General features: G+C 40.0%; 1 protein-coding gene across 3 annotated transcripts in view; it reads right to left on the reverse strand.

Moving 5' to 3' along the window:
- Positions 1-23,163, reverse strand: part of LOC142159813 (uncharacterized) — an 89,953-nt gene that overhangs the window by 12,189 nt on the left and 54,601 nt on the right. The window contains exon 1 of one of the 3 annotated variants that reach the window (XM_075214581.1): positions 3,860-3,902. The exons of the other annotated variants lie outside the window; for them this stretch is intronic. The gene's annotated coding sequence lies outside the window, so the exon portion shown is untranslated. Of the gene's footprint in view, positions 1-3,859; positions 3,903-23,163 lie in introns of those variants that run through there. 3 annotated transcript variants of the gene reach the window in all.

Below are 23,163 nucleotides of genomic sequence, written 5' to 3' on the forward strand. Positions count from 1 at the left end.
GGTTCTCTGAGAACTTTTGGGGCACCACCATTTGTGGGGAAATACTCTTACTATATTTCTGCAATCCCCTTTCAAATATTATCCTGATCAGTGATATATTTTCTAAATGCTGCCTGTTGTTACCGACCTTCCAACATAGACTGTGTCACGGAGGGAGGCTATGCTCCAGAAATAAACTGAAAAATCACTATCTCACCATTTACATGTAATCATGTCTGTATTGTAATTGGGAATTTCGCACTGGTACCTGGCCAGCTTGGTTTAGGAACAAGAAAGACAGCACTCTAGGAACCGTTAGCTAAAGAGTACCTGTGACTGGATCACTTATAAATAACTTATGGTATAAATTTATTTAAAGGAAAGCGCAGGGTGTTTATTTATATAATTGCCAATGCACATATTTTTGATATTGTGTATATTTTGATATAGGAAATCTTTATTTCTGAGACCAGGGGAGAAAATTTGTTTTTTTCTGTTTTAACCTTGTTGGAGGAAATGCACTATTTCTGATGTATATATCTGATACAATAAGCCTTTGTTTAGAAAGTCTTTTGTATCTCTTGATGTAAGGAAATGCCTTGTTTGGGGTTTTGCAACTTTTCTTGGGGAATTATTTTCTTTGGAGGAAATGTGTATTCTGCAACTGTTGGAAGAAAGCACCCATGCTAATCTCATGTTGATTAGACCTTTTGATGTGAGTGTCAAATACCCCTTAAGGGGAAGGAAGTGGTAATTTGACTTGCTGTCAGATGTCCACTGTAAGATGCAGGAAATCACAGCAAGGTTTTAGGATATCACAGATAAGCGGTAATATTGTTAGCTTTGCATTAAATGTGAATCCACGTTTGGGTAAACAAATTGCATCTCGATTCTAAAAATAGCCTATGAGGCTGTGTCAAAAACTGTATAAACAGAGAGCCCTTGTAAACTGAAATGTATCATTCTGATGTTCCATCTGACCTGACCACTGATACCTTTAATCAGTGGGACTGTCCTTGTCAGGACACTTGAGCGAAATAAACATCACTCTTTGCTTCAAGACCTTGCTTGACAACTTCTTCAATATTGCTGTAATCCTGTGATCTACAGATTAAACCGTAAATCTAATCCTTCCTCCGGCAGTTTCTGAGGTTTGGACCCAGCTCTCCACTACCACCACTCTGCCGCTACCCAGCAGCTCTGACCAGTGTGATAGGCCAGGGGGGATCCATCCACAGCACCCTGATCCATAGTAAGCGGTCAGGGGTACTAGCCCAAGTGTACCAGCACGGAAGTGCACTAGCAGCGACAGTTACCAAGAAGGAACGTGGTTCTGGATGCCATAAAGGAGTCCAGTGGTGGCAGCAGGCTCCTCCTACTGCGGCAGGAGGGGCGTATTCGGAATAACGAAAGGGGACGGTGACAAAGCAAGCCCAGCTGATTCCCAGCAACAACAGACAGGGTGGCATAAGCGGTCCATCCTGTCACAGTACCAATGTATCTTTTATGTATTTACCTGATTAAAACACAAAAGATTACAAGTTTCAGACAATATCAGCTCTATCCTATAAAAATTACTGAGAGAAAATGGAGAATAAAGTTGAAAATATTTTTCGGACATAAAGAGTATTCTCCAAAATGAGTCTGATTTTCTTCGGATTTTTTTGCAATTACATAAAATCTGTCAAATTTTCTAAAAATAAAGTTAAGAAAAACTGTGTTACTGTTACTATGTAGTGCTGTCATATGGTCCTAATCATGGACACTGCGGCTGCTGAATGGTCCTCCTGCTCACACAGCCGCTCTGCAACCATTTTATAGTAGCAAATGAAAATGTTTAGCTCTTTGTGTGGTAATCCAGCTTTTTACTAGAATATGATTTACGGCTAAAGTACCCTTTTAAGTTTATTTTATCTATATTGGGCTTAAGAGAACCCTATATACGAAAAAGCCACAAACATTGGTCAAGACTGCTGCAATTTTAAAATAAGTGGATAAAACAGGAGCCCCGGCTGACATGATGGATGGGACATATTGTGTGTGTAGCTTAATTTAATCAATTAAATAACAATGACTATTGATTAGCATCTGTGACAGCGATGGTTTGTGATCGTAGTGTCCTTTGCACTTAGCTTATATCTCTTTTAATATACACATATATACAAGGCAAGGTTTCATCGTGTTTCCAAAGCTTAACTGTATCTATTACACTTTAACTGATATACTCTGTCCTTATTCTGTTCTCCATTAACAATATCAGTTCCAGAGAAAAGCTTATGAAAATATGTTAGGTCCTTCCACTCCAAGACTGAATACGATGACACCTAGGGGTATATTTACTAAACTGCGGGTTTGAAAAAGGGGAGATGTTGCCTACAGCAACCAATCAGATTCTAGCTGTCATTATGTAGAATGTACTAAATAAATGAAAGCGAGAATCTGATCGGTTGCTATAGGCAACATCTCCACTTTTTTAAACCCGCAGTTTAGTAAATATACCCCCCTGTATGTGATTGGGGGAAAATATCATTTGATATTGGGTGTGGCCATGAATGAAAACAACAGTAGTATAACCTTTACTTTGCACTTAGGTCACATATTGTGCGCTTGGATAGAGTACTACTACCATCTATTATTATGGGGCCTGATAATTAGTATAAAAGTCAGTCTCGACAGGAGTACTTTAAAACCTTTAAAATGGACTGGATACAAGTGCCCCTGTTCCCGGGGATTTCCTGCACTGGATCTAGAAGATAATATTGATATTTTAACCATTATATTATTAATAGTTGTAAATTAATATTATAAAAACATATTTTCTTGCATTCTGATTGAACCTTATATTGCACATATGCATGTATGTATCCTGTAGTGTGTTCTGTATATCTGCATACAGCAAGTACTGTATAGCCAGAGGGTACTTATACCCAGATTCCAATGGAAATGTTTCTTGAAATACGGTTGTACTTGAATACAGGTGTACATGCAAATTACATCCCATTTTTTTAAACGCAAGCTGTGGTCACATTGCATTTAATATGAATCAGGCCCAAGATGTCCAGTAGCCACCTGGAAGTTATATAAAATGCAACTGTGTATATGGAGTAATAGGACAGTGACAAAAAAAGAATATATAGTTTATTACAACACAATATCCACCATATATACAGATAATGTTAGACATGTCTGGAGACCACCTCACCCAACAAATAGAGATGATTCCTCACTAATATCCCTACAAAGGCTTACATAGAGGACACATCATCATCATTTATTTATATAGCGCCACTAATTCCGCAGCGCTGTACAGAGAACTCACTCACATCAGTCCCTGCCCCATTGGAGCTTACAGTCTAAATGACCTAACATACACACGCAACTCCACACAGATAAGGCCAGCGCTGTGAGGCAGAAGTGCTAACCACTTAGTCACTGTGCTGCCCGCATCGAATAGTGACCCTTCCACAGGGGCAGCAGTCTGCTTCATCTGCATTGTAATACTGGGACACTAGAGTTTGCTCCATAAGAATTATTATACAGTACACCAGAGTCTGCTGCACATTATTAGAATAACATGAGATTAGTCTGCTTCACCTGTATTATAATAATAATAACAACAACAACAGGACATTAGAGTCTACTCCAAATGTACCATATTAATAACAACAGGACATAAGGGGCTGGCCCACATGTATTATATTAATAACAGGACATTACAGTGTGGTCCACCTGTATTATAATAATAACAACAGGACATCAGGGTCTACTCTACCTGTATTATAATCATAACAGTAAACCAGAGTATGCTCCATTTATTATAATAACAAGACACCACTGTATGTTCCATCTGTATTATATTAATAATGATAATTAGGATTACCTGCAGCCAAATCGTATTCTCTCCTTCTTCTCAACGGTCTCCAGGAAGTTACAAACGAAGAGAACACTTCCTGCCTGTGGAACGCAGATACCGGAAGTGTAGTGGAACGCACAGATAGGCAATGAGGTGGAACACACAAGCCGGAAGTGTTATGGAACGCATAGATAGACAATGAGGTGGACCGCAGATACCGGAAGTGTGATGCACCGCACAGATTGGCAATGATATGGACCGCAAATACAGGAAGTGACTATAACATTTTCTAGATGAGAGGAGGCATTGATGTTACTGGCAGAGTGTAATAACACTGACCAGTAGACTCTTAAAACAAATATATCTATTATGATATATTGCATCTAGAGTAACAGACAGTGTACATTAGGTGACACTACATTGATATTTAATATGTAGAAAAATAGAAATTATATAAGATGACCTTGTATTTAGTTATACTATATGGAATAATAGACATGATATAAGGTGGCACTACTGATACATAATAGATATATAATAACAGATATTATACACGTTAAGTGATATTATATAGAGTAACAGACATAATACACATCAGAAGAACAGACATACATCAGGTGACAATATACTAATATATAATAAAAAGAGCATTAGACATTATATACTAGGGGTGTGCACCGGCCACTTTTCGTGTTTTGTGTTCTGATTACCTTCAGGTTTTGGGTTCGGATTGGTTTTGCCAAAACACCCCACTCAAGGTTTTGGTTCTGATTTTGGGTTTTGGGTTCTGATTTTTTTTTTAAAAAGCATAAAAAGTGCTAAAATCCATATATATATTTTTTTTCACTCCTACACTATTATTAACCTCAATAACATTCATTTCCACTAATTTACAGTCTATTCTGAACACCTCACACCTCACAATATTGTTTTTAGGCCAAAAGGTTGCACCGAGGTAGCTGGATGTCTAAGCTAAGCGACACAAGTGGGCGGCACAAACACGTGGCCCATCTAGGAGTGGCACTGCAGTGGCAGACAGGATGGCAGTTTGAATAACTAGGCCCCAAAGAGCACATAATGCCAAAAAAAGAGGTGCAAGATGGAATTGTCCTTGGGCCCTCCCACCCACCCTTATGTTGGTGAAATAGGACATGCACACTTTAACAAACCAATCATTTCAGCGACAGGGCCTACCAAACTACTGTGGCTGAAATGATTGGTTTGTTTGGGCCCCCACACAAAAAAAGCAATTCATCTCTCCCTGTACAAAGTAAACTGGCTCTACTGAGGCAAAATGTCGTCCTCATCCTCATCCTCTGATTCCTCGCCCCCTTCAGTGTGTACTTCCTCATCCTCACACATCCCGGGTATCGCCTGCCTAGTGAAGTGGAATCTAGACGGGATTTGGTACTGGGGACACAATACCTCCATCAACCATCTAAATCCCACTCCACTGATGGCGGACACCGGACGCACGTCTAACACCAACATAGCTGTTAAGGCCGCAGTTATCCGCTTTGCCATAGGATGACTACTGTCGTACTTCGTGCTCATGGCAAACGACTGTTGTACGGTCAATTGTTTAGTGAAAGACGTAGCGGTCTTACGACTTCCCCTCTGGGAAGATGACCGACTACCAGCAGCAGCAGCGGCAGTAGTAGGCGTAGCGCTGCAGGATCCTCCGGAAGAATCCCGGATTGAAGAGGACTCAGTCATGCCGGTGACATGGCCTGCAGGACTATCTCAAATCGAGATCGAGGAGAAAATTGACGAGGAGGGTGTTGCTGGTGTGGATACAACAGGACCAAGGGATTTAGGTGTCCTTGGACTTCTGACGGTCCTAGCCACAGTTCCTGAACTAAACACTGAATTATGAAGGTTCTTCAGGTGACGTATAAGGGAGGATGTCTATAGGTGGCCATAATCCTTACCCCTGCTTATTTGAGCTTTACATAAGGTACATATGGCAATACATTTGTTGTCCGGATTGGGATAGAAATAATTCCAGACCGAAGAGGTGGATTTCTTGGTATTCTGGCCAGGCATGACGATGTGATTTTTCATCCCATGGACAACAACTGTTTCCCCCTCTGGTGCCTCATTTAAGATAACCACATCAGCATCCTCCTCGTCAAGTTCCTCCTCAGCGCCAGCTACATCAATATTCTCCTCCCGGTGTACAACATTGGCACCTTCATTAGCCAAATCTGTAACTGCACTGTGGGTGATCCTTCCAGCATATGAGGAGGGCGTGCGGGCAAATGGTGGAAGGAGCCACCTCTTCCCGTACAGTGATGGGAAGGTCAGGCTTCGCAACCACCAACACCCTTGGACTCGCCTTGGGGATTTGTGATGCCATCTCTTTAGAAGGCAGAGTTGTTTGCTGTGTTGTTGATGACAGCTTAACTCTCTTACATTTTTTATAGGAGGGGGGAGGAGGAGGGCTTAGATCCTTGGGTGAAGCTGAACCACTAGTCATGAACACGGGCCAGGGCCTAAGCCGTTCCTTGCCACTCTGTGTCGTAAATGTCATATTGGCAAGTTTACGTTTCTCCTCAGATGATTTAAATTTTCTTTTTTTGCTAATTTTAGTGAACTTTGGCTTTTTGGATTTTACATGCCCTCTACTAGGAGATTGGGCATCGCCCTTGGCAGACGACGTTGATGGCATTTCATCGTCTATGTCATGACTAGTGTCAGCAGCTTCAGCATTAGGAGGAAGTGGTTCTTGATCTTTCCCTACTTTATCCTCCAAAGTTTTGTACTCCATTATATTTTTTTATTAATATTAATATTATATATATATATATATATATATATATCTATTATATATATTATTATTATATTATATTTTTTTAGACTGCAGGAACAGTGAACGTAGTTATATATTGCAGTACTAATTATTTTAAACTGCAGGAACAGTGAACGTAGTTATATATTGCAGTACAAATTCTTTTATACTGCAGGAACATTGAACGTAGTTATATATTGCAGTACTAATTATTTTATACTGCAGGAACAGTGAACGTAGTTATATATTGCAGTACTAATTATTTTAAACTGCAGGAACAGTGAACTTAGTTATATATTGCAGTACTAATTATTTTAAACTGCAGGAACAGTGAACGTAGTTATATATTGCAGTACAAATTCTTTTATACTGCAGGAACAGTGAACGTAGTTATATATTGCAGTACTAATTCTTTTATACTGCAGGAACAGTGAACGTAGTTATATATTGCAGTACTAATTATTTTAAACTGCAGGAACAGTGAACGTAGTTATATATTGCAGTACTAATTCTTTTATACTGCAGGAACAGTGAATGTAGTTAGATTGCAGTACCAATTTTTGTTAGACTGCAAGAACAGTGAACGTTGATATATAGCAGTACCAATGGACTCAGCAGGACAGAGCACAGGACACAGCACCACTGGACTCAGCAGGACAGAGCACAGGACAAAGCACCACTGGACTCAGCAGGACAGAGCACAGGACACAGCACTACTGGACTCAGCAGGACAGAGCACAGGACACAGCACCACTGGATTCAGCAGGACAGAGCACAGGACAAAGCACCACTGGATTCAGCAGGACAGAGCACAGGACACAGCACCACTGGATTCAGCAGGACAGAGCACAGGACAAAGCACCACTGGATTCAGCAGGACAGAGCACAGGACACAGCACCACTGCACTAACCAGGACAGAACCACAGGAATGACCAGGACAGAGGACACAACTAAAACACACCCTCCCGCTTCCCTGATCAATGACCGAGTGAAGATGGCGGCGGCAAGCGGGGAATTTAAATAATCCGAGTATCGCGAGATCCGACGGCGGAAGTAATGACCAAAAGCCTCGTTTTGAGTTTGGCAATCGGCGCGAATACCCGAACAGTGCTCTGATCGGGCTCGGATCCGCACTGTTCGGGGGTGCTCTGATTTAGAAAATCCGAGCCCGCTCATCGTTGTTATATACAGCAATTGACTATTGATGTATAATATATAGAATAACAGATAGAATAGCAAACATATTGAACATCAAGTGACACTATATTAATGTATAATATATATATTTTTAGAGGTGACCTTATCCCCGATAACATTATTCACTATGCACCGTCACAACTGTCCCAATTTCTACTCTGAGCCACATCTGCTCCTCTTGTTTCAGCTGTGCCCTCTCCCACTTAGAATGTAAGCTCTCTAATGAGTAGGGCCCTCCATTGTTTTCATTTCTGCATTTATGTTGTCAACCTTGTATGTCCCTTTTTTATGTACGGTATATAATGTTTTCCCTACTGTACAGCGCTGCGGAGCACTGTGGCGCCTTACAAATCTATGATAATAATAAATAGAATTATAGACTTTAAATTCATCAGGTGACGGTATACTGATGTATAATATGCAGAGTAATAGATGTAATACAAATTAGGTGACACTGTATTGTTATATAATATATAAAGTAGTATACATTATATACAGCAGGTGACACTATATTGGTGTATAATATATAAAGTAATAGACATTATATACAGCAGGTGACACTATATTGGTGTATAATATATAAAGTAATAGACATTATATACAGCAGGTGACACTATATTGGTGTATAATATATAAAGTAATAGACATTATATACAGCAGGTGACACTATATTGATCTCTAGTACATATAGAATAACAGAAGCATATCTGGACTCAATGATGAATTTTGCTTGTTCCTTTTAGAACAAATGCCAGTATTACGGATGATTAGGTTAGGCTGGGGCTACTGTACTGTCCTACACACCAGTAGACACATGGTAAGCAGGGTCTGGCCTGTAAAATCCACCACCAAAGATGTCCCAAGCTACATCAAGGTGTAAGTGATATGGAATCCAGCAGAAGTAGACACAAGTACACCACTGCTTTCTATTACACGACATTTACGTTTCATCCTTAATATAAAGGAAGCTCCAATGTCAACATTCATGAATGTCAAGGAGGCCCGTCTCTCCCAGCCCCCTAATATAATCACTTCTCAAATAATCAAACAGTCAAACAATTTATCACCTCTATTTTGTTAGTAAACTGCTCCTGACTACCTTTACCTGTCACAATAAGCACTCTGAGCACTCGCTATGTGGATTGTAAGGGAACAGTAAAAGGACCTGTGGTTGCGCCTCACATGCGCATGTTATCCTCTTATTCTGTTACCAGATACACTCGTTATAAAACTCACACTTTTATGCAGTTTTCCTTACGCAGTGTTGCCTTACTCAGTCTTTTGATCACACTAAATAACACTTAGGGCTAGATTTACTAAGCTGCGGGTTTGAAAAAGTGGGGATGTTGCCTATAGCAACCAATCAGATTCTACCTTTCATTTATTTAATACTTTCTACAAAATGACAGCTACAATCTGATTGGTTGCTATAGGCAACATCCCCACTTTTTCAAACCCGCAGCTTAGTAAATCTAGCCCTTAAGTTTTACAGAATTATTTATCCAATAACCGTTGTATCTCTGCAGTACTTCACAGTATATATTCATTATAAATAACCAATACTCACAACATATGTATGTATTTAAATCAAAGTATTTTACTGTTAACACAGAAAAGCTTGTATTCACAATTCACACATATATCATAACGTTGTTCAACATAACATAGTATATAAATATAACATTAACCCTAGGTTCACCACCTTTATTCCTTACACTATCCTTGCTTTACATATGTATCCTTAATAAGAATTAGTATTTATAATATTGATTTAACTATCACAGATATCAGACAATAGCTACACAGTTATAGGTATAGAAATAGTTAAATCCACATTACAAACACATATAGCTTTATAGATATATATATTATCAATGATACATATCAAATCCTTGTATCCTGGATCCAATTCTTTATCTGCGATGTAGGGAACAATTCTGTAGTATAGAATCCTTTCCTGTAGCTTAGTGTAGGTTCTCTGTAGTATAGTGTATTTTCTGTAGTGCAGTGTATCCCTAAATATTATATATTTTCTGTAGTGTAGTATAATATATATTTTCTGTAGTATAGTGTGTCCCTAGTGTATTGTAGGACAGTGCTCGTTGTCCAGGGGCAAGCAGAGAGAGGGAGAGGGAGAGTCCCGGGTCTGCCTTTTATAGTCCAAACCCGAAAACTCCCAGCCTTCCCAGCAGCAACGTGTGTGTGGTGATTCACCACACAAACACACGTGGATGTTGTTTGTGTCCAGGGGTGATGATGTCATCACCTCTGGCGGTTCTCCCCACTTGAGTCGGCACACACAGTGGGGTTCTGCTATGTAACTGCGCATGCGCCGTCGACGCATCCGCAGTTGTACTATGTACGTGCGCGCTTGTCTCCACCATCTATGTATAAGGCCCGTAGAACGCCTACGACCTATTACCCAATTGCGCACCCTCTGCTCTCTGATAACTCTTCCCACACTGGTATTAAAGGGTTAACACAGTCAAACAATCAACCTCTTCTAAACAGGCAGTTAATTCATTTAGAGCAATAAGGAAAGCACTTAATACAGTTTTAGATTTAATATACCAAAAAGTACAATGCTTACAGGTTATAAAAACAATTAATAAAAGGTGATATATACATACAGCAAAACATGTAAAATAAAAGGATTAGGTTTCAGAGTATAAACTTACATGCAAGTTGTATAATCTGTGCCAAGGGAAATTGGTTTGGAAGATGGACAGCTTATCAATGTTGATTAATTTCCCATAAGTCTGACAATATCTTATAAGTGATCTAATCTTTTTAATTAATTAATCAATTAAATTTTCCACCTTTCCCCTCCTACTGACATGTGGTCTCCAGGAGAGGCCTGTGACAGTTTACAACCACAATTTACATCTTTCCTGTTTTAATACCTAGTGCTAAAATGTAAAATATCTTTCCTGGGGAGTGTCACACAAACCCAAATTTATTATTAATAAATCCAAAACAAATTTACCAATTTATAGATACCAAACATAGATAGGTCCAGTGAACTAGTTGAACTTATACTCATTTCCTGTCATTCTCTAAATGACAGCTAGCTTTATTCGACATATGCGTTGCTCTTCACCATACTATTTTTGAATATGTGGTTTATCACACATTATATTGATTATAAGCGGTATTTTGGACATGGACTTATATTTTCCTATATAAAATATAGCAAACCATTGTGTGGTCTCCTTGTGTAAGATCACATGCTGGGAATAGCTTCATAACGTCTCTCTAACCTCTCTTTAGGTGTCAAAAAACCCTCCAGTATCAGGACATAGCTCATCCCAGGGGGCCTTTGAAGCTGACACAGGTGGCAATGTTATTTGGTAGTTCTGGGGTCTGCAGAGTCACATTGAGTTAGATCATTAGCCCTTTGAGCACAGGGCTCCTCTTTGAAGTCATCTGCATTTAATTTACAGGGAAAGACAAATTATAAGTGGAGTAATGGGATATAATGTATTTACAATGCGTCCCTTACGATTATACTTTATTCACCACAGTTATGTTATTTGTTAACCCTTACAACTGTAAGTCCTCCCTGTTCACTACAATGAATGACTACAGTGTTACTGATGAAGCTTTACTGATAGAATTCAGTATGTCCTATTCTCTTATTTTTTTCTCTGTGTCCCACAAAAATTCTGTGTTGTATACTGAAAGAAGCATGCAATACCGAATAAGATTAGGCATTAAATGTAGACTTCTGCACCTTGGAGGTTTTTTGGGCTCTTTCTGCCTGCTATGGTACCTATATAGAACATCTATGGTGCTCTTAAATGCTCTCCCAAATCAACTCAATTAAATTTCTAGAACAACATATAAGAAACTTCCTGACGTAAAATTCCACAAACAGTAACACACTTGGTCTCCCAATCACCATGCACCATAGCAATAACTGGAGAGGGGCTGTAAATGGGCTGCTCTGGCGGTAGTTATGCCACATTATCAACTGGGAGGTCACTTTCCTTACAGTAATGTTTGTCAGGTGCTCACCTTCGCTCCTGTATTATCTGCTCTTTTAGCAGTTGCAGGAGATTAAGATTATTTGATGGACTAGGAGAGATATTATGAATTTTGTGATTGCCAACTCTCTTGAAGGTTGAATGCTGGTCAAGCTATGTAAATGTGTGGAAAATGCACCTGTCATGCAGTTCTCCCCCACGTCCCATAAGGCAAAATCACGCATACTATGGGCTTCATCTACAAAAGCACTCGATGCACATCGCAAATCACCTTGATTTTGGAATGATGTACTTGGATGGTCGGCCCAGCATACATCAAGGTGCACGCCTACTCTCAGCTATTTGGCATTGCCTCTGTAAACTGGAAAAGCAACTGTGTGTTTGAAGCCGTGGAAAAGTCTGAGGAGGTTCTGTGATGTGATGGGTTTACTCTACCACCCCACTCCACCACACTTTATCATTTTTTCCTTGTTTCTGGCAACTAGCCATCACTGGCTACTCCTACTGGTGCCCCTTGGCCAAACCAGCCACTCTACTACGCGTAAATGTGGTGTACACAGTTATAGTAAGGTAATTGTTGCCACCACAAGGCTCCTTTACCAGAATCTGGACCTGCTCACACTTCTTGGTCAATGTGTAGCTGCTGCGTGACCTCTTTGAGGGATGCTCTGGATAAGTCCTTCCTGGTGGCTTAATGTGGGTTAGGACTGCTGGATAGCTGGGAGAGCGCTGACTCAGGAAAGCTGGGCTCAATGCAGGACAGTCGTTGTATGGATTAAAGTGTGAGCTTAAATTTGTTGATCATTGTGACATAGCAGGGATAGGCATCTTGGTGATTATAGGCTCAAATAGCAACTACCTGTTAGACTGGGTTGGGAGATTCTTTAAATCTCACTTCCAGACTTACTTCCAGGACTTTGTCCCTGGGGTCTAGCACCACCATTGAGCCAAATTTTGATCCAGAAGATTTGGAGACAGATTCTCAGAGTTGGCAGCCAGACATTACTGAGCTCGGCTGCGGGACTCGGCCTCCTTGGACTCACTAAAGGCAGTGCTTTTTCCATGTTCATTAGAACATTTACGGAGCTACAGGGATGGCCTCTAGTCCTGACACTCTCTAGTCACTGGCCTCTGGTTCGGAGACGCAGCAGCCTTTTCCAAGCTTCACTAGAACTGTTCTGGAACTATGGGAAGGGCCTCCAGCTCTTCCACTCTCTGGTCCTCAGACTTAGCAGTCTAATACTGCCGAGCCCTTCCCCACTGTAACGCCAGTTGAGTGTTTGTAAACTATACATAAACATTTGCATATAATTATTTAAATACTAAATAACAACACTTTCCAAAATCATGTGGGGGAATGGGAGGAAGCCAGCCACAGGCACACCGTGCAAAATGGTGATGTAGCCAGCCAACAGTCCAATCTGCTTCCACTTCAGCACTTAACCACCCTCTTGTTCAATCGTTTTTTTCTTTAAGACTGCTTGTTTTATCCTCATCTATAGCTTAAATTAATCAGAACTGATGAGACACCTTGATTGGTTTATAACATGTGGCATTGTTGTGTGTGTGAAGCTTTTATTACATTTCTCAGATTGAACCTTGTAACAGGTCTATAAAAATAGCCGCTGATCTCCATTTTGATGTTTTTATACTTTTCTGTGTGTATTACTTTAAATGCTTTAGTAAACAAGGCTGAGTCGAGGCAATGCCAACATATCTTGCCAGGGCATTGTCTCAAGGCTTACTGCACCTGAACAGAGAATGTATTCTTCTTATCTCTATTTTACCAATTAAAAGCCTGAATTCATTTATATAACCAAGCTATTTTGCAATGCTTATATAACCAAGGACACATCTCCACACATCACATATCTAGTTAGTGTGGTGTCTGTGAGCTTACTGCTCATGTGCAAACTTCTTATCAGTATTAAACCAATAGAAAATTGTAGAAGTCTGAAAATCATGTTTATACCTTATATGTAAGTGATTTCCGGGACCCCTTGTTTTCTGGTCAATAAAAGCAAAGCGACTACGACATAACCTCACCGCAGCTTGGACTACTGCAAGACTGCCAGGAACCTCTGTTTGTTTGTTTTCACTTTGTTCATCCTAGCTTTCAATGAGAAAGACATGGTCTTAGGATAACCTGTGACTAAACATATTCCCTGGAACATTTATTGTCAGATAAGTAACACATTTATTTACCCTTTGTACTAATTTCACTATGTTTTTGCATTATATTTACTCTTTCTACTATATTCTTCACAAAAAGAAATAATACACTTGTTTGACAGCCTTAGTGTCATGTGTTATTAATCTATTGTAACTCAAACCTGCTATTTTCCACAGGGAACACATCTTGTTTCAGTAATCTCCGGAATATGAAATCTAATTTATGCTCTGCAAAACTACGCTCACCGGTTTATTTGTGCTAGTAACAACCTCATCCCATCCAACGCCTCTTTTTCTGGGTTTCCACAAACACAGTCATGTTGTTCAACAAACTATGCGCTTTTTGCAGAGCTCTAGGTGTGCTTGCGACAACCAAGACACAGTTCAGTGGTTTGCACAACTGGTTAAAATATGTGACCATGAGTGCACTAAGTGTAAACAAGAATATAAATCTTCAGTCTCCGTCATTCCCCTGATACTTATATAAAAGTCTCAGGATCTCGTAGGGCCTGAGTCATTAAGGAGAGCAAGGCAAAAGAAGGAGTAAATTTGCATCTTGACAAAACCATGTTGCATTGGAGGGGGAGGGGGGGGGGGTAAATAATAAACTAATTTGCACCCCCTGCATTGTAACAGGATCAAAGTTACTCCTTCGTTTGCTTTTCTTTCTTTAATGACTCAGGCCCATAGTCTTTCTTTTCTCAGTGTTGTGTATAAGACACTGACCTTCCTCTTAGTATAAATTGTTCTACACAATAGCAACCATCACTAAATATAAGTATTTACTTGGGATCATTTTAAATTTTGTGCAACGAATGAAAGTTATACCTGTGGCATTGGCATTCCATTATAACCCTATGTGACAGGATGGAGCTCCTATGCCACCCTGCCTGTTGTGTTGCTGGGGACCGGCTGGACTTGCCTTGTCCCATTTCTTTATTGTAAATAAATGCCCTCTGTTCAGATAGGTTCTAGCACACAGTACAAAAAGGCCTCACAGGAAAGAAGGGTAACGGTCCCCTGCTGTGTTTTCAAGCTAAACCAGTGTTGGCCACTTAACATGAAAGAGGTCTAATTAGCCTAAATGAGGATTTCCTCTAGAAACGTTACAAAACCAAATCATGACATACTGTCTCAGAAGTTACAAATCAAATTTCTTACATTTGCTTATTGTATTATAAATCAGTACATTTAACACAGAAATATAACACAGTAACAAAAACAGTACATTTGCAATTATATAAATTGGCGCCTGCGCCACTAATTGGAATAGATTTACACAATAAATGATTTCTACGTGATCCAGCCCAATATATATATATATATATATATATATATATATATATATATGTAAAATCATTATCTATCTATCTATCTATCATACCACCCTTTGTGGTGCCTTATAAATTAAAGATAATAATAATAATTGTCAGGTAGTGAAAGCTGCAAGACAGTCTGCCCACTGTCCTGATTGTGGTGGGGCAGTCAAGATTTTGGGTGACTATCCCACTGAGTCAGGACTTCAGGCCGGTAAGTCCTGCTTCACACTGCTTTGCTCATGAAAGGGGAGCTGCATGCACCTAACAGTAACACATGCCGCATTTCCCATGTATTTGAAGGGGATGGGAAGGTATTGGAGAGTGGCCTAATGCAGTATAACATTATAGCCATGCTCCTTGTATGCTGATCATGCCCAATCTGGCGGCATGGAGCGGCTTTCTAAAGAACATTTTACAATTTTTATATTAGCAGCTTAACAGCATGAATGATAGTGAGGAGCTTGAAACTGATGTCAGCTGCAGGGTGCCGGGATGTTCATTTATCGGAACTGTTTGAAGTCTCCTTTTCAAGTTGTCACTATTACCACGCTGTCGTGCACATCACCTTCGGTCTAATCATGTTGGGCTATTCCATGTCAGCATTGTCAGCTTTGTGATAATGACTACCACTGCTCAGATCTACCCACTACAGGGGACCATTTCAGGTGGTACAGATCGATTTCATCCAGCTCTCTAAAGTAAGAATGTTACAGTAAGTATGTGTTAGTTTGTATAAATTTGTTTTCTGGATGGGTTCAGGCTTGGCCTACTGCCTCTTATACTGCAGGGATACAACCTAAATAAGATAAAGTGCAGGAACTAGTATGTAGAGGTGATCTCCTCTGATCAGGATCCACAATTTATTGGTTTAGTGTTGAAGAAAATGTGTGACACAATGATAATCGAACAGCAGTTGTAAACTCTTTATCCCCCCCAATGCAGTGAAAAAGTCTGACGTCACCTATCGTGGGCCGATTGGTGACGTCAGACCCGAAAGTAGGAGGAACTGATCGTGGCGTTTAGCCGCTAGATACTCTGCTCTACTGTGCGCTTTATGCTAGCATGTTACTTATCCCCTTTGTCAACATAGAAAGCACTTGAGTATCGACTGCCTGGCGAACTAAGGGACTTACCATTCATCTATTGTAGGCAGCCTTCTCTTTGGAATTTACAGTGCAACTTATAATTAATAAAGCCCCATGAGAAGCCATTATAGCTAAAGCTCCATGAGGGGGCACTAGACACAAATATAAATGGGCACTATGGTAAGGTGATAGGAAAGGACAGATGTAGCTGTCAGTATTACTGAACCGCACAGATAAATTAAATATAAACATAAACTTTGCTCCCCATTGGAGATTTTTTACCTGCTGCTGTGACCTAGAGCTCACATATGAACAATATGATTATAGGACTCACACACTTCAGATGAATTAGTGCAAGTTTGCTGAAATTGGACAACAGTGTTACTATCCTGAACATGTGAATAATAAAGGCAATTGCAAAGAGTCTATAAACCTTTTTGACCTATATGAACATAAACAAAATACAGACTTACTTGTATTTTGTAAGGTTATATATATGATTTATCCATTACTGTTCCAAATGAGACGTTGTTGCCATCTAGAGCTAACATGTGAACAATATGATCCTAAGACTCATACACTTCAGATGAATTGGTGCAATTTTGTTGCAATTGGACAACAAGTGTTACTACCCTGAATCTGTGAATAAATAAGGCAATTCCAGGGTCTATAAACCCTTTTGACTTATATGAACATAAAAAAAATACAGATTTATTTGTATTTTGTAAGGCTATATATAATTTATCCATGATTGTTCCAAATGAGACACAAGACTCAGATTTACCTATTTGTCATGGCAGGCGTATGAAAAGCGGGTCCACTATATGAGACACTTTTACCTTTGATCAGTTCCACCACGGGGTCTACTTTACATTTTAACCTCTCTTTATTCAACACTTTATTTTTAATTATTTCGCTCATCTCTTCTTTTGGTCGAATGTCTATACAATTTTAATTAATGCATCAATAAAAGTTGTATATTTAATGACTAGTACTTAGTGACTATCTGCTTATACATTAAGTGATGTTTCTTGGTCAACCTCTGCCCCCTTTTTTTCTATTTACTATATGAATATTTGTGTTGACACAAGCACCCCCTCACATAAATGAGAATTAATATTAGAAGTGAGGTTGGTTACTGCCTGGTGCGGAGCTCTTTCCCCTTCTTTCCCTATTTACCCTCCTTTCCTTGGGAGATATACGCCTCACATTGCCAGGTGTTAACGTCTTCTCCCAACGTTCAGTCAGAGGATATCTTGCAGACCAGTCTTCCCCTTAAAATAGTAGGTGCAAACCAGGTAGCTCTGGGGACATAAAAAGGTCCATCCTACCACCGTAAGATGGAAAGGAGTACTCTCCTCATGGCACATCCCTCAATTTGTGAAGTCCAATGATGTATCAATCTGTTTTTCTTTGCTACTAGTGTGTCTATATTGCATTTACACAGTTGAAGTGAATATCCTATGTGACCTGGGGGCCACATAGTCCCCCAGGAGTTTTAGGGATTTTATAGTGTGGAATTTTAGATACTACTAAATACTATATAGTGTAATATAAAACATATTATTAGATGCAAGGCTATCCTCCCTGTGTCCCCCCTCTCCTGTGTCCGATTACCTCTCATCTGTGATCCTCCACCTCTTCTTAATGTCTCCTGTGTTCTTACATCTCTCTCATGTCTCCTATGTGCACTTACATATTCCCTCATATTACTTGTGTCCCTTTAACTTTCCATAATGTCTCACCTGTGTTTCTTCACTTCTGCCTTATATCTTCCATATGGCCCTTCAACTTTCATTTATCTATTTCCTTTCACTTTCTATTCTCCCATGTTCAACTATATTCATCCAAGGTAACCCCCTCTCTCAAGTCTCCACCTACTCGCCTCTATGCCTCATCCTCTGTCCCTCCTTTTCCCCCTGCTGCTGTCTTTCTATCCATGTTCCTACTTTTTCCCTCTCATCTCCAACAGCCAAGGTAGAGATCATCACTGAACCATTGTTCTTCATGTGTGTAGATAGATGTGTAATGAGGGTTGCCACAATCAGCACTCACCTGAGCCATTGTGGCGTGTGTGTGAAAAAGGGTTAATCAAAAACAACCACCTGGTCTGTCTGAAATTATTAAATCCTTCCCTATCTATGCCACACACTAGCTTTGCCTTACCAATTATGCCACCACAAAGGTTTTTTTATGAAGAGCTTACTTTCTTATTCACAAAGCCTTCGGTTCTCCATTAAAACTAATCTGTCACAATTTACAGAGTTACCATAAACCACAATGTTCTCCCGTTTTAATTATGTAGCTGTTTCACTAAACTGTCATGTGAATTCATAAGAACATAGAGACTTAAACTTATTAAGTGTAATTTATTTAATATAGAAAATACATCCACAATGATTAAGACAAAGCAATTAACAAATGACTTGTAAAGGTATAATGCAATGTTTTCTTGTAAAATAAAAAGGATAAACTCAGAATTGATAACTCGTGTATGATCAAATATCTGCCGCTGGGAGAAGCAGAAAATGGGACACTCTTCAACATCAGATTGACTCCCCAAAAGTGAACGAATCCTTGGAGTCAAAGTGCAGTTTTAAAAACATGCTGCAGGGCCCACAGCCCTCCTTCCAGTGAAGTCAGAACTGAAAGGTCTGTGTAAATGCAAATTAGAATTTTATGACTCCTATTGAACAACAACGCTTACAGGTTATATAAAAAAACCAATAAACAATTGACATACAAATGAAAAGTTGCAAAAGTGGTAAAATAAAGGGGTACAATTCAGAGTATAACTTACAGATATGTGGTATATTGTGTGCCAAGTGAAATTGGCTTGAAGATGGACAGCTTGTCAATGATGATTGATTTCCCAAAAGACTGACAATTTCTTGTAACTAGTCTCAGCTTTTTAAAGACACCTTTACACCTCACCCCACCTTCAGGAGTTGTGGTCTGTGACACTGTTTACAATCACCATTTGGATGTTGCCTGATTTACTACCCAATTCTACTATGGGACCCATCTTTACTGTGGAGCGTCACACAGACTCAATTTTATTATTAATAGATCCACTATAAATTTGCCAACTTATTGATACCAAACCGGCTTATGTCCAGTGTATACGTTGAGCTTATACTCATTTCCTCTGGGTGACAGAATGTTTAATTTGACATATTGGGTGCCCTTCATCATGCTTTTGAGGACTACATGATCGATCACTACTGTTATTGATTTTACTGAATTATATTTGTCTATATAAGATTCAGCAAGCCATCATCCTTGTGTAAGGCTTCAAGCTGTGAACAGCTCCCTCCTGGCTGTCTAAAGTTTTGATAGGTGTCAACACACTCTCCTATATTAGGATGCACTTCACGCCCAGGGGCCTTTGAAGCTGCTCAACTTTCCCTGAAGGTGTTGCTGTTATCTTTTAACATAGAGGTGGGCAGAAGCATCAGGTAAACACACACCTGACCCTCTGACTTCACTTTTTACACCTTAGTAGCCCAATTTATCAATGGATACATTTGATATAACACATTTACACTGCAGTTATGATTAGGCCTTATTCCCCACAATTAAGTTATTGGTTAATCCTTATAATTCTAATTCCTCTCTGTTCACTACACTAGATCATCAGTCATTGGTTTTACCCCTCCTGGTGTGTCTACCCTGTTATATATCTTTGTGTCATCTGCAAAAAGGCATACTTCCCCTTCAATATCATTTGCAATGTTTCCAATAAAGATATTAAAAAGCACTGGTCCAAGTACAGATCCCTGGAGTACTCCACTGGTAACCTTTCCCTCCTGTGACTGCACTCCATTTATTATAACTCTGTTTTCTATCCTGCAACCAAGATCTTATCCATTCAACCGTCATTGAATCCAATCCCAAGTTTTCAAGTTTATTTAACAGTCAGCGATGTGGGACAGTGTCAAAAGCCTTACTACAATCTAGATAAGATACATCTACGGTTAGCCCCCTTGATCTATTACTTTAGTCACCCAATCAAAAAAGTCAATGATTTGTTTGCCATGATCTCCCCCAGTAAACCCATGCTGCTTGGGATTCTGTAAATTACTGGATTTGAGATATTCTACAACTCTTTCTTTTAAGAGTATTTCCATCAATTTCCCTACTACTGATGTAAGGCTCACTGGTCGGTAGTTGCCTCTTCCTTGCTTCCACTTTTGTACAGTGGAACTACATTCACTCTGTTACAGTCTTCTGGAATTACTCCTGTAGCTAGTGACTGGTTGCATAATTGTGTTAATGGTGGTACCAGTACTCCTTTAATCTCTTTATTATCTTTGGATGTATCCCATCTGGCCCCATTGATTTATCCACTTTCAGTTTTGAGAGCTCTGTTAGGACCTTCTCCTCTGTAAATGTACTTGTATCTACCTCATTTTTATGAGTATACTTGCAAATGAACTGTGGTTCCTTCCCCACTCTTACTGTAGTGAAGACTGAGCAAAAATAATTATTAAGAGGATCTGCTATTACCTTGTCTCCCTCAACAAGACTCTCACTCTCTGTCTTTAGTCTTATTATTCCTCCTTATGTTTTTCTTCTTTCACTTATATACCTAAAAAAAAGTTTTACCCTCTTTACCTACTGACCTGGTCATTTTCTCTTCAGCTTGTGCCTTTGCACATCTGATTACCTTCTTAGCCTCATTCTGTCTAGCAAGATAAACCTTTTTGGGGTATATATACTTAACTGCTGGTTTGAAAATGTGGAGATGTTGCCTATAGCTACCAATCAGATTCTAGCTGTCATTTTGTAGAATGTACTAAACAAATGATAACTAGAATCTGATTGGTTGCTATAGGCAACATCTTCACTTTTTCAAGCCTGCAGTTTAGTATTATTATTATTATTAATTTTTATTTATAGGGCGCCACAAACTATCCGTAGCACCGTACAAGGACAAACAATGGCACAGTACAAGGTGAAACAGCACAGTACAAGTAACAGTAAGCACTATAACTCTGGGGGCTCAGGCACAGCATGAAAGAGAGGGAGGGAGGGGAAAAGTGAGTACAGGGAGGTAACTATTGCCCAAGAGGGTGGGCACGGATGACAGGTTGAGAGTCACTGAGGGGAGCGGAGAGAAGCGAGAGGAGACAGAGGGCAGAGGGACTGAGAGGAGGTGAGCTGAGTAGCTGGAGAGCGCAGTTAAAAGTGATGGAAACAGAAGGTAGGAGAGCCCTGCTCAAAGGAGCGAACAATCTAAAGGGAGGGGAAGACAGACAGACACATGGATGAGACGGAGAGACGGGAGGAAGGGGGAGAAGGGAAGAAGGGATGAGAAAGAGAGGTAGCCGACCGGTGGGAGTTTAGGCATGAGACTGGAAGGCTTTAAGGAAAAGGTGGGTTTTTAATGTTCGTTTGAAAGAGGACAGATTAGGGGAAGTTCTGATGGAGCGGGGGAGCTTGTTCCAATGGAGGGGAGCGGCGCGGGAGAAGTCTTGGATACGTGCGTGAGAGGAGGTAATCAGAGGGGAAGAGAGGCGACGATCGTTGGACGATCGCAGTGAGCGGGAGGGAGTGTGAATAGAGATAAGGTTAGAGATGTAGGGAGCAGTGGAGTTGGCGAGGGCCTTGTAAGTCAGAGTGAGGAGCTTGTAATGTGCGTATTGTCGCTAACCAATAACGATTGTCGAACCTCGATTTGTGTTTCCAACGCACAAAGATTTATTCGCAATAAGTGGAAAAAATATGCTCAAGCGATGTAATAGTAAATACAGCCGTTACTTAACGCAGGCGCTCTGGATCCAGTGCAGTCATTCAATCCTGAAGTCTGGGGACAAGAAGTCTGCACTCTGGATCACAAGCTGCTGCTTATATACACAATCAAGTACAGTAATACAATGAAGATGGTATGGCTTGCATCTATTGGTCCGGGTCTCAGGAATGTCCAAGGGGTCGTCAATCATTGGCTGGTTCATCCTAAGGAATCCAAAGGAGGGGGTCATCTCTGCAGGGGGTATGCTCTGCTCTTCCCACCAGAATTCCTTAGTCTTAAGTAGTTCATAATTCCCTATCATTCATAACTTGTGTATGCACTCTGCGATTCCCTCGCAGAGCGCACCAAACAGTAGGATATGTAACAAGGTTCATTATGATACCACTCATGAGGTTATTCCTTTAACCCGTTCCGTGTATTTCACTAATATGCATGTAACTCTGATATAACATATAAATACTACTATATTTCGACATAATTTACTATGTGTTGCAACTACCAATAATGTGTACTATTTTATAAGTATGCGTGTTTGTGCAAATGTATGGTAAAAGACCAATTACTGTTGCTGCCACGTGTAGTGGATGCGTACGCCCTTTCACGCCGTAGCGTGCCCTTGTACGACATAGCGTACCGTACGCATCTTTTCAGACAAAGACAACCAAGTTTGCTAGACTTTAATTGAAATGACTTTATCCAATTTGCTGACTTCGACAGTTCCACCCTTTGATAGTGTAATAAACTATCACCCAATCACCGTTTCAAGTTCAGGATTATACAATACTTCTTCACAGACCATGATCTCGGTATCTGGTACCACCCTTTCAGTCTCTTTCTCAGTGTTACTCTTATGAGACCGTTTTCCACACTTCAACACAGTAGGAACACATTTGACAACTAAACCAATTGCTAAGATGACACCCAGTATAAGGAGAAGGAGCTTACCTACACTCGCAATCATTTCCTGTACCCACTCCCCCAGACCAGAGAACCATTTTGCTGGGTTCAACCATGAGAACCAACCC

This window comes from Mixophyes fleayi, chromosome 6 (genome assembly GCF_038048845.1).
Source record: "Mixophyes fleayi isolate aMixFle1 chromosome 6, aMixFle1.hap1, whole genome shotgun sequence".
Classification (NCBI taxonomy): Eukaryota; Metazoa; Chordata; class Amphibia; order Anura; family Limnodynastidae; genus Mixophyes; species Mixophyes fleayi.